Below are 13,107 nucleotides of genomic sequence, written 5' to 3'. Positions count from 1 at the left end.
TATTTATTTATTTTATTTTTGACTGTGTTGGGTCTTCGTTTCTGTGCGAGGGCTTTCTCTAGTTGCGGCAAGCGGGGGCCACTCTTCATCGCGGTGCGCGGGCCTCTCACTGTCGCGGCCTCTCTTGTTGCGGAGCACAGGCTCCAGATGCGCAGGCTCAGTAATTGTGGCTCACGGGCCCAGTTGCTCCGCGGCATGTGGGATCTTCCCAGACCAGGGCTCGAACCCGTGTCCCCTGCATTGGCAGGCAGATTCTCAACCACTGCGCCACCAGGGAAGCCCTGTCTCAATGTTTTATCCATTATTGCAAGTCCTGTATTAAAGTCTCCTACTATTATTGCGTTTCTCTCAATTTCTCCTTTCAGATCTGCCAACATTTGATTTACATACTTAGGTGATTTGATGCTGGGTGCATACATATTTACAATTGCTATATCTTCCTATTGAATGACCCGTTTATCATTATGTAATGATCTTCTTTGTCTCTAGTGACAGTTTCTGGCTAAAAGTCAGCTTTGTGTGGTTTAAATATAGCACTTCCGCTTTGTTTTGGTTAACATTTGCATGAAATATCTTTTTCCATCACTTCACTTTCAACCTATTTGTGTCCTTGAATCTAAAGTGAGTTTCTGGTGGACAACAGATCTTGGCTTTTTATCCATTCAGCCATTGTGTATCTTTTTGAAGGTCTAATTGTCTTTATTAGGTGATTCATGACTCAGGTAGCATTCCATCTAGGAACTAGAAGGAGGCCCAGAGGGGAAAGCTTTTAGAGGCAGAAGGACGGTGGGGCAAGGAGGTTACTAGCAAAAGGAAAGAAAGAATTGTTTCAGGCCAGGTCATCTTCTTTGGCAGGGAAGGGAAGGGTGGTGGGGGGTCTCATTATGCAAATTGTCTCACTGATTAGTGCTAATTAGGAAATTTAAGATATTTATTTAAAAGCCACATTCCTGGGAGAGGTTGAAAGTACAATTAAGTCTTGGTTTGCTGTCCTGGGGGCAAATAACTCCATTTTGGGCTTGTTACTTCTTTTTAACAATTCTCCCCTTTTGATCAAACTCTCACCCTAACTGAGAGATGTGATCAAAATTTAAGGTATTAGTGCCACTCTGAGCTATGTATCTATGGAGGCTTGGTGTGGTATCCACAGATCATAATGTTTTGTGTAATCCCTGTGACATTCACAGGTCATGGTTCCAGTTTCCTAATCCTTAAAGTGGTCTTTCTCCTTGTTCCTTTTCTGACATCCCAGTCTTAGGGAGATCATTTGCTTGACATTTAACAGCTGTGAACACGCATTTAAAAGCTTTTGAAAGAATATAATGCACCAGGGGGATTTTTATGATGACTATAAGCAGGAGAATTCCCAGTGTTTGGAGTGTACTTTGGAGCCATGGTCCCCAAGACCCAAACCAATCAGAATCAAATAAGTCAAAGAAAGACCCTATTGAAAGAGTCATCTTCTTAAGTCAAGTTTGCTCAATAATGTTACGTAACTGAGTTTCAACTTTCCCAGAAGTATTAACCCAGGTATAACAGGTTCACTTGCATTGTTTCTGACAAAAAAAAATCTGCTATCCTTATTTTTGTTTGTTTGTATGTAATGTGTCTTTTTTTTCTCAGGCTGCTTTTAAGTCTTTCTCTTTATCGCTCTTTTTTTTTTTTGGAAACTATTATTTTATTAAGGAATCCACTTCTATGACTTATGAAGCCCAGGCTGAGTTAATAGTGATGAGTTCTGGAGGTAATGACACCGCACTCTGACTTTCTGGTTATAACAACTGTCTTCTCTCTCTATCCCAACTGAAATCCCAGACTCATGAGGCCTCAATCCCTGCCCTCCTATTCCTGGAAGATGCCAAAGCCAACTATGTAAGAGCCTTTTTCAGAGGAGAAGATGACTTTTGTCTTCCCAGAAGACAAACCCTCTACTTTGCTTTATGAGGCAGACAGCAACCCCAAACCACAGAAAGGTTGAGAATTCTCTTTATCACTTTTTAAAAACAATTTTGATATACTTAGGTATAGGGGTTTTTTTCCTTTTTCTTTTTTTTTTTCTTGGGTGAGTAGAGAGTACTTTATTGATGGTACATGACAAAGTAGGGGTCCTCCAAAGTAGGGCTTGGGAGAGCCCCAGCTGTGATGGGGGTCACAGTTTCTTGTTCTTGGAAAATGTCAAGAATGAGAGATTCTCAGAGTCTTGGGAGATTGAGTTGAGGCAAGGACTCCCCAGCAGCTGAGGACCTCTCTCTTCCTCTTGTGTTCTTAGTAGGGCTGATGGTCCAGGGACTCTTACTCCTTGGAGGCCATGTGGACCATAAGGTTCATATCACCCTGTTGCTATAGTCAGATTCATTGTCATACCAGAAAATGAGCTTGATAAAGTGGTCATTGAGAGCAGTGCCAGCCCTAGCATCAAAGGTGGAAGAGTGGGTGTCACTGTTAAAGACTCAGGAGAGAATCTGGTCCATAATGTAGCAGGATGCCCTTAACGGACACTTTGATACCTGTTTTACCACCTTCTTGATGTCATCATATTTGGCACCTTTCTCCAAATGGAGGTCAGATCCAGAACCAACACATTGTGGGTGGGGACATGAGAGGCCACGCCAGTGAGCTTCCCATTCAGCTCAGGGATGACCTTGCCTACAGCCTTGTCAGCACCAGTAGAAGCTGGGATAATGTGCTGGGCAGCCCCATGACCATCACACCACAGCTTCCCAGAGGAGCTATCCACTGTCTTCTGGGGGGCAGTGATGGCATAGACTGTGGGTATGAGTCCCTCCATGATGCCAAAGTTGTCATGGATGATGTTGGCTGGGGGGAGTGGGGGCAAGCAATTGGTGATGCAGTAGGCATTGCTGACAATCTTGAGTGAGTTGTCATATTTCTCATGTTACATGCCCATGACATATATGGGGGCATCAGCAGAAGGAGTAGAAATGATGACCCTTTTGGCTCCACCCTTAAAATGAGCCCCAGCCTACTCCAAGATAATGAAGACACCAGTGGATTCCACAACATATTTGGCACCAGCATCATCCTATTTGATGTTGGTGGGATCTCACTCCTGAAAGTTGGAGATGGGCCTTCCATTGATGACAAGCTTCCCATTCTCATCTTTCTGCCATTGAATTTGCCATGGGTGGAATCATACTGGAAAATGTAGACCATGTAGTTGAGGTCAATGAAGGGGTCATTGATGGAGACATTATCTACTTTGCCAGAGTTAAAAGTAGTGCTGGTGGGACTTCCCTGGTGGCTCAGTGGTTGGGAATCCGCCTGCCAATGCAGGGGACACAGGTTCAAGCCCTGGTCCGGGAAGATCCCACATGCCAAGGAGCAGCTAAGCCCGTGCACCACAACTACTGAAACCTGAGCGCCTGGAACCCATGCTCTGCAACAAGAGAAGGCCCCGCTCACCACAACTAGAGAAAGCCCACGCACAGGAACAAAGACCCAAAGCAGCCAAAAATAAATAAATAAATTAATTAATTAAAAAAAAAAAAAAGTAGTCCTGGTGACCAGGCACCCAATACAGCCGTATTCGTTTACTCCAGCCTTCACCATCATGTCTCAGTGACACAGCTGGCACTGCACAAGAAGATGCAGCTGTCTTGGGAATTCCCTGGTGGTCCAGTGGTTAGGACTCTGTGCTTTCACTGCTGAGGGCCCGGGTTCAATCTTGGTCTCTCTTGTGCTTTCTGTTGGATGGGGAAGACCAGAGAGCTTGGTATAGTTTCTTTATGTTTATAGTGCTTGGGGTTAATTATCTTAGATCTATGGATTTATCCTTATCAAATTTAGAAATGTTTCAGTTAATTTTTTCCCTCAAATATTTTTTCCTGTCTTCTTCCCTCAGGTTACACGTATAGAAATATTAGGTCACTTGAAGTCATCTCACAGCTCACTGATGCCATGTTATTATTATTATTATTTTTTAGCCTTTTTTCTCTAGGTGTTTTATTTTGGATAGTTTCTATTACTATGTATTAAAATTCACTAATCTTCTGCCATGTCTAGTGTTCTATTAATCCATCTAGTGTATTTTTATCTCAGACATTATAGTTTTCATAATTTCAACTTGGGTCTTCTAAAAAATACCTTCTATATCTCTACTTAACATGGTTAGTCTTTTCTTTATCTTCTTGCACATATGGAATATAGTTAGAATAACTGTTTTAATGTCTGTGATAGGGACTTCCCTGGCGATCCAGTGGTTAAGACTCTGTGCTTCCACTGTAGGGAGAACGGGTTCGATCCCTGGTTGGGGAACTAAGATCCTGCATGCTGTGCAACCAAAAAAAAAAAAAAAGTCTGTAATAACTCTATCATCTGGGTAATTTCTAGGTAGTTTTCAATTGATTGGTTTTTCTTTTCATTATGGGTCATATTTTCCTGTTTCTTTTTTACCTGCTGATTTTTATTGGTTGCCAGGCATTAAGAATTTTATTTTATCAATTGCTGGATTTGTGTGTGTGTGTGTGTGTGTGTGTATTCTTATAAATGTCCTTGAGCTTTGTCCTGGGGTGCAAAAGTTACTTGAAAACAGTTTGGTCCTTTCAGATCTTACTTTTGTTAGAGGGGGCCAGAGCAGTGTTTAGTTTTTTCCCACTTCTGAGCCAAAAACTCTTCTGACGCTGGCTCTACTCAGTGTCCCATTAATTGTGTGGTTTCTACTCTGGTTTGTGGGAACCAACACTACTTGCAGCTCTCTGTGAGCTCCAAGGATTATTCTCTCTCATCCTTTTGGGTGGTGCTTACCGTGCTTTCTGGTGGTTTCCTCACATGCATGCACTGAGCAGAATTACTGCAGAGGTACCCTGTGTAGAGCTCTAGAGCTCTCTGTGTGCAGCTCTTGCCCTTTTGGTTCTCTGCCTTGTGTTCGGTACTCCCAGCTTTTCAGTGTCCTCTCAGTGTGGGGAGGCTGCCAGACTTCACCTGCCTTCCTCTCGCTGCGCTCTGGTCTGGAAACTTTCTTCAGGCAGTGAGGTGGGGCATTTATAGGGCCCACCTCATTTGTTTCCTTACTCCCAGAAGTCACTATTTTTCCCTGTCTTGCATCCAATGTCTTGAGAACCACCGTTTCATATATTTTGCGGGGTATTTTAGTTGTCTTAGGTGAGGATGTAAATCCAGTCCCTGTTACTCCATCTCAGCTGGATGCAGAAATCCTTATGATCATTGGTTGATTTGTTCAGCTGGCATTTATTGAGGGCAAGCTTGCTGTGTGCCCACCTCACACCAGTCTTGCTGATCTCCAAACACTCCAAATTTGCCTATCTCAGGGCCTTTGCATAGGCCCTCTTCTCTGTCCAGAATGCTCTTTCTAGCTGTACTTCCCTCCCTCAGCTCAAAGGCCTTCTCAGACTAACCTGTGTAAAGCTAATTGCTCTCTTTTATTTCCATCACACTTATGCTTTCCTTTACAGCTTCTTTTACTAGAATGTAGGCAGGAATTTTTGTCCAATTCCCCACAGCCAGCTCAGGGCCAGTAAATATTTATTGAATGAGTGCGGTCTTTGCATATTTCAGGGTGCCTGTCATATAACAGAGCCCAGTCAACTTGGAGGTGCTCGGCCGATGGGAACACAGCTCCCTGCCTGAAGGTGGCCAGCAAGGAAGGGAGACCAGGCCCCTGAACTGAGGCCCCCCTCAGCCGCGCTCTCCTTAGTGATAACCGAAGGCCCCATGTGCCTGCCTGGGAGGGCTGACAGGTGGGGCTGATGAGTTGCAGACCCAGGCCTCCGCCCAGCACAGAACCAGATGCTGGGCAGGAGCCAGAGCCAAGCTTCCATGACACTGTTGTCTTCAAAGCCCCTGTCCCACCCTAGACCCTTGGTGGGGATTTCAGGCCTCACCAAGCCCCTCAGAGTGTCTGCCACCAGCCTCTGGGGAAAGATGGAGCCATCCCCTGGTTCTAGTTCCAGATCTAGTTGTGTGACCGTTGACAACTATTAGAATGCTCACAGGATTAGAGGTTGGCTCTATAAAGTAAATAGTACTTTGTAAACTGCAGACCTTCTACAAGTACTCGCTGAGCCTTAGGAAATTTCTGTTCCAAACCCCTACTTTTGACAGAGGAAGGGACTGTTTAAATGAGAGGATGTACGTAGACTGCTTAGCACCAGGCTTGGGACTTTGTGTTTGTATTCTAGCTACTAACCAGCTGCCTACCTCTGGCTGAACAACCAACAGCCTGCACCCCCTCAGCTGGGGGCCTTGATCCATCTGTCCTCAATAAGGATTATAGCTACCATTTTGTGAGCATTTACGAAGTGTCAGGCCATGAGCTCAGCACTTTGCGTGCATCATCTAATTCTCTCATCATAGGATGAAATAGTTATTATTCCCAATGAGGAAACTGAGGCTCAGAGACATTAGGTAATTTTCTCAAGACCCTGAAACTAGTAAGTGGCTGAAGCAGTGTTCAGACCCCAGGGTGGGAGGTCTCCAAGGTTCTAGGTCCTGGCTTCTCTTCCCTTAGCATTCTCTTCTAATAAGTGGTATTTCCTGCCAGCTACTCCTTCCTGGGCCTTTGGGGAAGGTTTCTGAGAGTCCATTTGGCCAGTCACTGGATCAGGGCAAGACAGGGTCTAAAACCTCCAGCTGAGAGTCTGCCCCGAGGCCCAGCTATGAGCTTGTGGAGTTGGCAGTGAGGAAGTCTCTGAGAGTCAAAGAAAATCCCATGTTAAAAACACCGCCCTGGGGGAAGGAGAGGGGATTGGGCAGGAGCCCACAGACCCAAGGGTTCGCTCAGCAAGTGCCTGCCAGCTGGTTCTCCAGGGGTGGCCAGTTGTACATTCCCCACAGGATGGCGGGAGCTGTAGATACAGGCAGGCGAGTGAATCTGGCCCCGTGGGAGCTCCACATGGGCAAGGTCACTCTGATAGGGCCACCCAGGGGGCCTGGCCTCTCTAGGAGGGGATGGAGCTTGAACCAGCCTTGGAGCACCTCACCAATTTGGATGAAGGAGTGGGGGTGGGATGGGCAGCCTTTTCAGCACAGAGAAGCCCTGAGTGCCACTCAGGCCATCCCGCCTTTCCTGGGCTCCTGGCCTGCGCCCCACTATGTGTCCACACCACAGTCCCTAAGTGAGGGGTCGTTAGTGCTTGGTAGATGAAGAAACTGAGCCCAGGGTCCAAGACTGCGGGTGGGATGTGCTGAATGCCAGGTGATGAGTTGGATTATTCTTAGGGAGGCCGTGGAGGGCCATGGGAGATTCCTAAGCATCAGTCGGTTACCTGGGCAATGTCTGGGGCAGCTTATTGCAGGAGACGAGAGTGGAGGCCAGAGACAGTGTAGAGGCTGTTGGAGCAACCTTTTTTTTTTGGGCCGTGCCTCACAGCATGCGGGATCTTAGTTCCCCGACCAGGGATGGAACCCGCACCCCCTGCCGTGGAAGTGCCGAGTCCCAACCACTGGACCACCAGGGAATTCCCTGTTGGAGCACTCTTGAGGGGCTATGAGGCAGACCTGGGCCTGGGTGAGAGCTGGAAAGGCCTGGGGGATGGGACTAAGCTGATGGGAGGTGCAGAAGATGTAAACAGTAAGGGATCTTAAAGACCATCTACCCAACCCACTTGTTTTACACAAGAAAACTGAGGCCCAAAGAGGGAAAGGGGATTGTCCAAGGGCAAACAAGAGGTAAAAGGTAGAGCCAAGCTAGAAAGACCCTGAAAAGTTCAAGGACACCCCACCCCGACTAAACACTGAGCCGAGTTTCCTCCTATAATTGACCCTCCTTCCCCTGGGGTCAAGCCCCACCTGAGGGTACCAGGGGTCCCAGTAAGACCCAGCTCAGCTTCTGTCTCACTGTGAGCCCCCGGGGCCTCTCCTCCTCTTCCCTGGGCCACAGTTGCTCATCTGTGAAATGAGGCCATTGGACCAGCTGACCGCTTTGGCCTCTATCTGCTCTATGTGCCCAGAGGAAGACAAGGCTAGGGCTTCTTCCTCACTCTGGTCCCCCACCCCCTAGTCCAGCATGACACCGACACGCGGGTGGGACTGGCCTCTTGGGGCTCACATGCCTGAGGAGGCAACATGATCTGTAAAGGATCCCTGACCCTCTCCTTTTGAACCCCAGAGAGGGCGTCTCCGTCATGTGAGGACTACAGGGGGATTAGCCACTCTGAGATGGGAGGCTGGGGAGGCGGCCAGGACACCTGGGGGAAAGAGGGAGAGAAGGAAGCAGGAGAGGGAGGGCCTCCGGGCCTCAAGAGGGAAGAACCGAGTGGCTGGGAAGGGCCCTGCGGGGGTCCTGCAGTGGGAAGGAGCCTAGCCTCGCTGCTTCACTCCTTCGGAGGAGTGTGGGACATGCCACTTTCTGGCTCTAAGTTTCTGAGTACGTGACCAAGTTAAGGTGAGCTAATCTGGGGGCCAGGCCAGAAGCAGGGGGATGCCTGGGCCAGGAACCCGGGAGGAGGGGAAGGAGAGGTGTGGTTGGCCTGGAGAAAAGGAGAGGGAGACAGAAGCGGAGTCAGGGTCCCTGCCTGGGAGCTATGCAGGCAGGAAGAGTGTGGGGGGGACTTGGTTTTTGTTTTTGTTTTTTTAATTTTATTTTTTATTTATTTATTTTTGGCTGTGCTGGGTCTTCGTTGCTGCGCACGGGCTTTCTCTAGTTGCGGCGAGCGGTGGCTACTCTTTGTTGCGGTGCACGGGCTTCTCATTGTGGTGGCTTCTCTTGTTGCGGAGCACGGGCTCTAGGTGCATGGGCTTCAGTAGTTGTGGCACGTGGGCTCTAGAGCGCAGGCTCCGTAGTTGTGGCTCACGGGCTTAGTTGCTCCGCGGCATGTGGGATCTTCCCGGACCAGGGCTCGAACCCGTGTCCCCTGCATTGGCAGGCGGATTCCCAACCACTGTGCCACCAGGGAAGTCCCATGTGGGGGACTTTGAATGATGCCTGGTCCCTGATGAGTCACTGTCTGGTGTCACATACAGCCCCAGACACAAGGAGACCTGGCATGGAGGGGCAGAAAGCATAAATTTGGAGCAGGGCCAGGCCTAGATTTCAGACCTTTCCACTCACTAGTTTTGTGGCCCTGGGCTGGTCTCTAGTCCTCTCTGAGCCTCTGATTCTAGAAGCAAATAGCAGTTGTTTCATCCTTAATGGGCAGGCTGTGAGATCAGATGTCAGTCTTACCCCAGACCCTCCCACTCCCCTTGCTGGTCAAATGCCACTTCTTCACCCAAGCACGCCACCCCCCAGGCCTTGGGAGTGGCATTATTCTTCAGTCTCCCACACCACCACAGTCCCTGGGGCTACAGGAAGCCTTCTGGGAGTGCCCCAGTCCCTCTAAAGGGGTTGGAGCCAATCCAGGGCCTGTGCAGTGAGGGGACCAAATGGGAGGCTGGGGTAGTGAGTGCAAGGACCCTCCCATACCTGCTTCACCACCGTGTCTCCCGTTCCCCCCACTCTCTGATGGGATATTTGCAACTCCCTCCCCTTTTTCTAAGCTCAGGCCCTGCTTGTCTGTTCCACAACAAGGAGTGAATGTTATTTAAAAGGAGATCAGGAGATTTGCCTTAAATAGGCATGGAGTGCCGTGCCAGGGCCCAGGGTGCAGGGAGGGGGAGGAGGCCACCCTGGGTGTTGGAGAGAAAGGACTGGAGCTGAACAGAGAGAACACCCTCCCTAAGGATGTGCACAGCCCTGGGATGTGCACAGTTTACCCAGATTAGTCCTGGGCTGTGGTGGATCGGTTACACAGGGCTTATTCCCACCCTACCCCATTCTGAGGATGGGGAAACTGAGGCCTAGCTTAGGGAACTGATGGGTGTGCTAGCTGCCAAGTGGCATCTGAGGAGGATGCCATGGTCTTTCTGCTTCAGCCCCCAGGAGCTGGGGCCTCCTGCAGCAGGGATGGGGCTCCTGCAGGGTTGGGGGGTAGGCCTTGAGGCCTTGAGGCCTCCCCCGACACCTACCCCCACCACCAGGTTCCAGGCCTTTGGCTCCTGCCCCTGGGTTGCCCCTGCTTGCCCTCCCAGCCCCAGTTTGTAACTGGACGCCCTCCTCACTCGACACCTTCCCAGGTGAGCTGGGGCTCTGCTTACTGAACCCAACACCAGCTGGGGGAGGGGAGTGAGGGGGCTCCCCTGGGGCGGGCATCTGCCAGGGAGGCTGCGAGGCTGAAGGAGGGAGCTGGAGGTGGTGGGAGTCCAAGGAGTGGAAGGTGGGCTGACTGTCAGCCTCCTCCCCGCAGGGCTAGTCTGGCACCCGGGTTCACTGCCCCATTTAGGGTCTCCTACCAAGCCCCTCCCCTTCCATCTCGTCCCCTCCCAGCTATTTATGTCTCAGCAGGCGATGCTCTTGGAATCCTAAAGAAATGGAGTCTTTAGTGTGGGGTTTCAGGGACAAAGCTAGGGGAAAGGAAGCAGCGCCTGCTTCCTCCTTTTTGCGAAGGTCCTGAACACCAAGGTGAGGCTTCAGACACCTGGGTGCCATCCTCGCTCTGCCATTTACAGCCCTGTGACCTTGAGCTGCCCACCTTCTGTGAGCCTCCTGTGTAAACTAGGTCTAAAGATCCCCCTCGTAGAGTCATCAAAGACGCTCAGATAAGAAGGTGGACAGAGGCAAGAAGAGGGGCAGTTACGATACACACAGTCACCGACCAGGGCTGGGACTCAAGTTTGTTTTGGGAAGGAGAGGAGACAAGACCTCATTCTCCCCTTCCCCTTAGAGGCTGGGCACAGCCTGGGTCCTCCAGGAGGGAAGACTGAAAGAGAGTCTTTACTCTGGGCTCCTGCTAATTCTCTTTGTTATTCTCTGGCCACCCTAGAGTCTGGGGGACAGGGGGAGGGAGAGATGAGGAGGGTTGCAGGGTGGCCTCTTCAGGTAAGTGCAATAAAGGCCAATAGGAGCTAACCATGAGGGTTTACCACATGCCTGTCCCCACCCCAGCTCTTTACCTGTCCTAACTCCATGGCTAACGATGAAATTTGGGCTGAGGTTTTAGGCAGCATGTCCAAGGTGACACAGCAAGTGGTGGAGCCAGTATCTGGCTTCAGTGCCCTCTGCTGACCTTGCAAAAATCCCAGGACCCTGGGACGTGGGTTCCAGACCCAGCTTGCAGTGTGACCTTGGCCAAGTCACCTAACCTTACAAGGGATTAGTTTCCTTTCCCCATAAGGTGGGGATAATGTCCCACTCTCCTCTTGGGGTTATTATGGAAAAACAAGGGGGCTAATGAACTCAAACCATGAGACACTCAACAGATACCTGGTACTAGCTTCTCAACAAAGAAGCTTCCCTATGCCTACTGGCCGCCCCAGCTCCTGAGGTGGCCCACCCAGGCACAGAGACTGCAAGACAAAGGACCCGACAGGTCTCTGGGCAGAAACCGAATGACCACTTGGCGCCACCTAGTGGTTCCTGGTGTGTGGTGCTTGGGGAGCAGGAGCCCACTGCTCCGGGATGCAGGGGTCTGAGCACCACCATTGGCCCTGTAGGGGTGAGAAAACTGTGCCAGGATCTCAGAAAGGAGCAGGTCATGCCTCGCTAAACCCTCCCCTGGCCTCCGACTGAGGGTAGGGTGAAGGTGGGCCCTCCACCAGTCCCTCTGTCTCAACCCCACCTCTCACTCCCTTTGGACAGCTCCGTGAACACCAAGTGGAGGGCACAGGGTTCCAGTTCCAGCTCTGCCACTGCCTAGCTCCCCAGGCCTCAGCTACGTCCTCTGCAAAATGGGAGTAAAAATCCCCACCTCTCAGGGGATGGCACTGAATTCTTTAAATATCAAACATTTTATGAAGTGCCTCCTTTCTCAAGTAATTGTGCTCAGTGCTTTGGTGCACGAAGACATCTAAGCCAGGTCTCTTGCTACTGTGGGGTCTCCAGTGTCTAGCCAGCACCTGGATAAATATTTGTGGAATGAATGAATGAATAAATGAACACACAAGACGGGCAGGAAGTCTCCTTTTTCCCAGTGTGACAGGATATTACTGAGGATGTTTTCTTGGTTCTGTCTGTCCTTATCACATTTAAAAGCCCCCATGTTTGCCCACTTGTGTGTGTGGGGTCACCCTGATGGGCTTGGCTTCTCCTAAGACTGTCTTGTATTTGGGGCAGAGGAAAGGGTTCATGCCACAGAAAAATAACTGACTCCTCAGGGTCAGGAAGGGTGGTGGCAAGTGCAAGACAGGCAGGGGTCATCCAGGGGGCCCGGCTGGCACCCCTCCAAGACCCCACATCTTGTTTGCCAAAGGAGCCAGTGTAGGAACAGGCAGGACTGTGCTCTACGGACACCACGGTGATGATAACCATTAGTCATCATAAATTTCATTTATTTATTTTGGCTGCATTGGGTCTTCGTTGCTGCGTGCGGGCTTTCTCTAGTTGCGGCAAGCAGGGGCTACTCTTTGTTGCAGTGTGCGGGCTTCTCATTGCGGTGGCTTCTCTTGTGGAGCACGGGCTCTAGGCGCATGGGCTTCAGTAGTTGCAGCACACCGGCTCAGTAGTTGTGGTGCACGGACTTAGTTGCTCCGCGGCATGTGGGATCTTCCTGGACCAGGGCTCGAACCTGTGTCCCCTGCATTGGCAGGTGGATTCTAAACCACTGCGCCACCAGGGAAGTCCCATAAATGTTAATAACAGCTACTGATTGACCTCCTGCCATGTGGCTGGCCTTTCTCCCAACAAACCTATGTGGATGGCAGTTACCACCTGCACTTTATAGGTAAGGAAACCCTCTCAGAGAGGTTGTGTAACATGCCTAAAGTTGCACAGCTGGTGAGTGGTAAAATCAGGATGGAAAGCCAGGTCTCTCCCCGATCTATAACCATCAGTCAAATTCTCCACAGGCTGTGCCTCCTCCATGAAGCCCACCGTGAAGGTCTGAGGCCCTGTAGCCCCTCTGAAACACCATGGCACTGAGCCCCCATTTAAGCAGACACTCCCTGAGCACCCAATCTTTGTGTGCTGGAGCCTCTGCTGGCTTTTGGGAGACAAGGATAAACACCTTCAAGCACCCGAGATTTCATGTCCCCTAGCAACCAGCATGGTTTCCACCTTCTTGAGGTCTCCCACCATTGGCAATTTTACATTTAAGTAACCATTGCTCTCTAGAGCTGTCAATGCATGCTTCCACTATAACCTGTATTTATCAGCCA

At 50.1% G+C, this 13,107-nt stretch overlaps 1 long non-coding RNA gene and 1 pseudogene across 1 annotated transcript in view; one reads left to right on the top strand and one right to left on the bottom strand.

The window, feature by feature from the left end:
- The window catches only part of LOC133084110 (uncharacterized), a 43,954-nt gene that overhangs the window by 22,359 nt on the left and 8,488 nt on the right, over window positions 1-13,107 (top strand). The gene's annotated exons all lie outside the window — the stretch shown is intronic.
- On the bottom strand, window positions 2,293-3,570 carry LOC133085121 (glyceraldehyde-3-phosphate dehydrogenase-like; annotated as a pseudogene).

This window comes from Eubalaena glacialis, chromosome 2 (assembly GCF_028564815.1).
Source record: "Eubalaena glacialis isolate mEubGla1 chromosome 2, mEubGla1.1.hap2.+ XY, whole genome shotgun sequence".
NCBI lineage: Eukaryota > Metazoa > Chordata > Mammalia > Artiodactyla > Balaenidae > Eubalaena > Eubalaena glacialis.
Note: the sequence above shows the minus strand (reverse complement) of the source record. Positions and strands in the feature narration are given on the sequence as shown.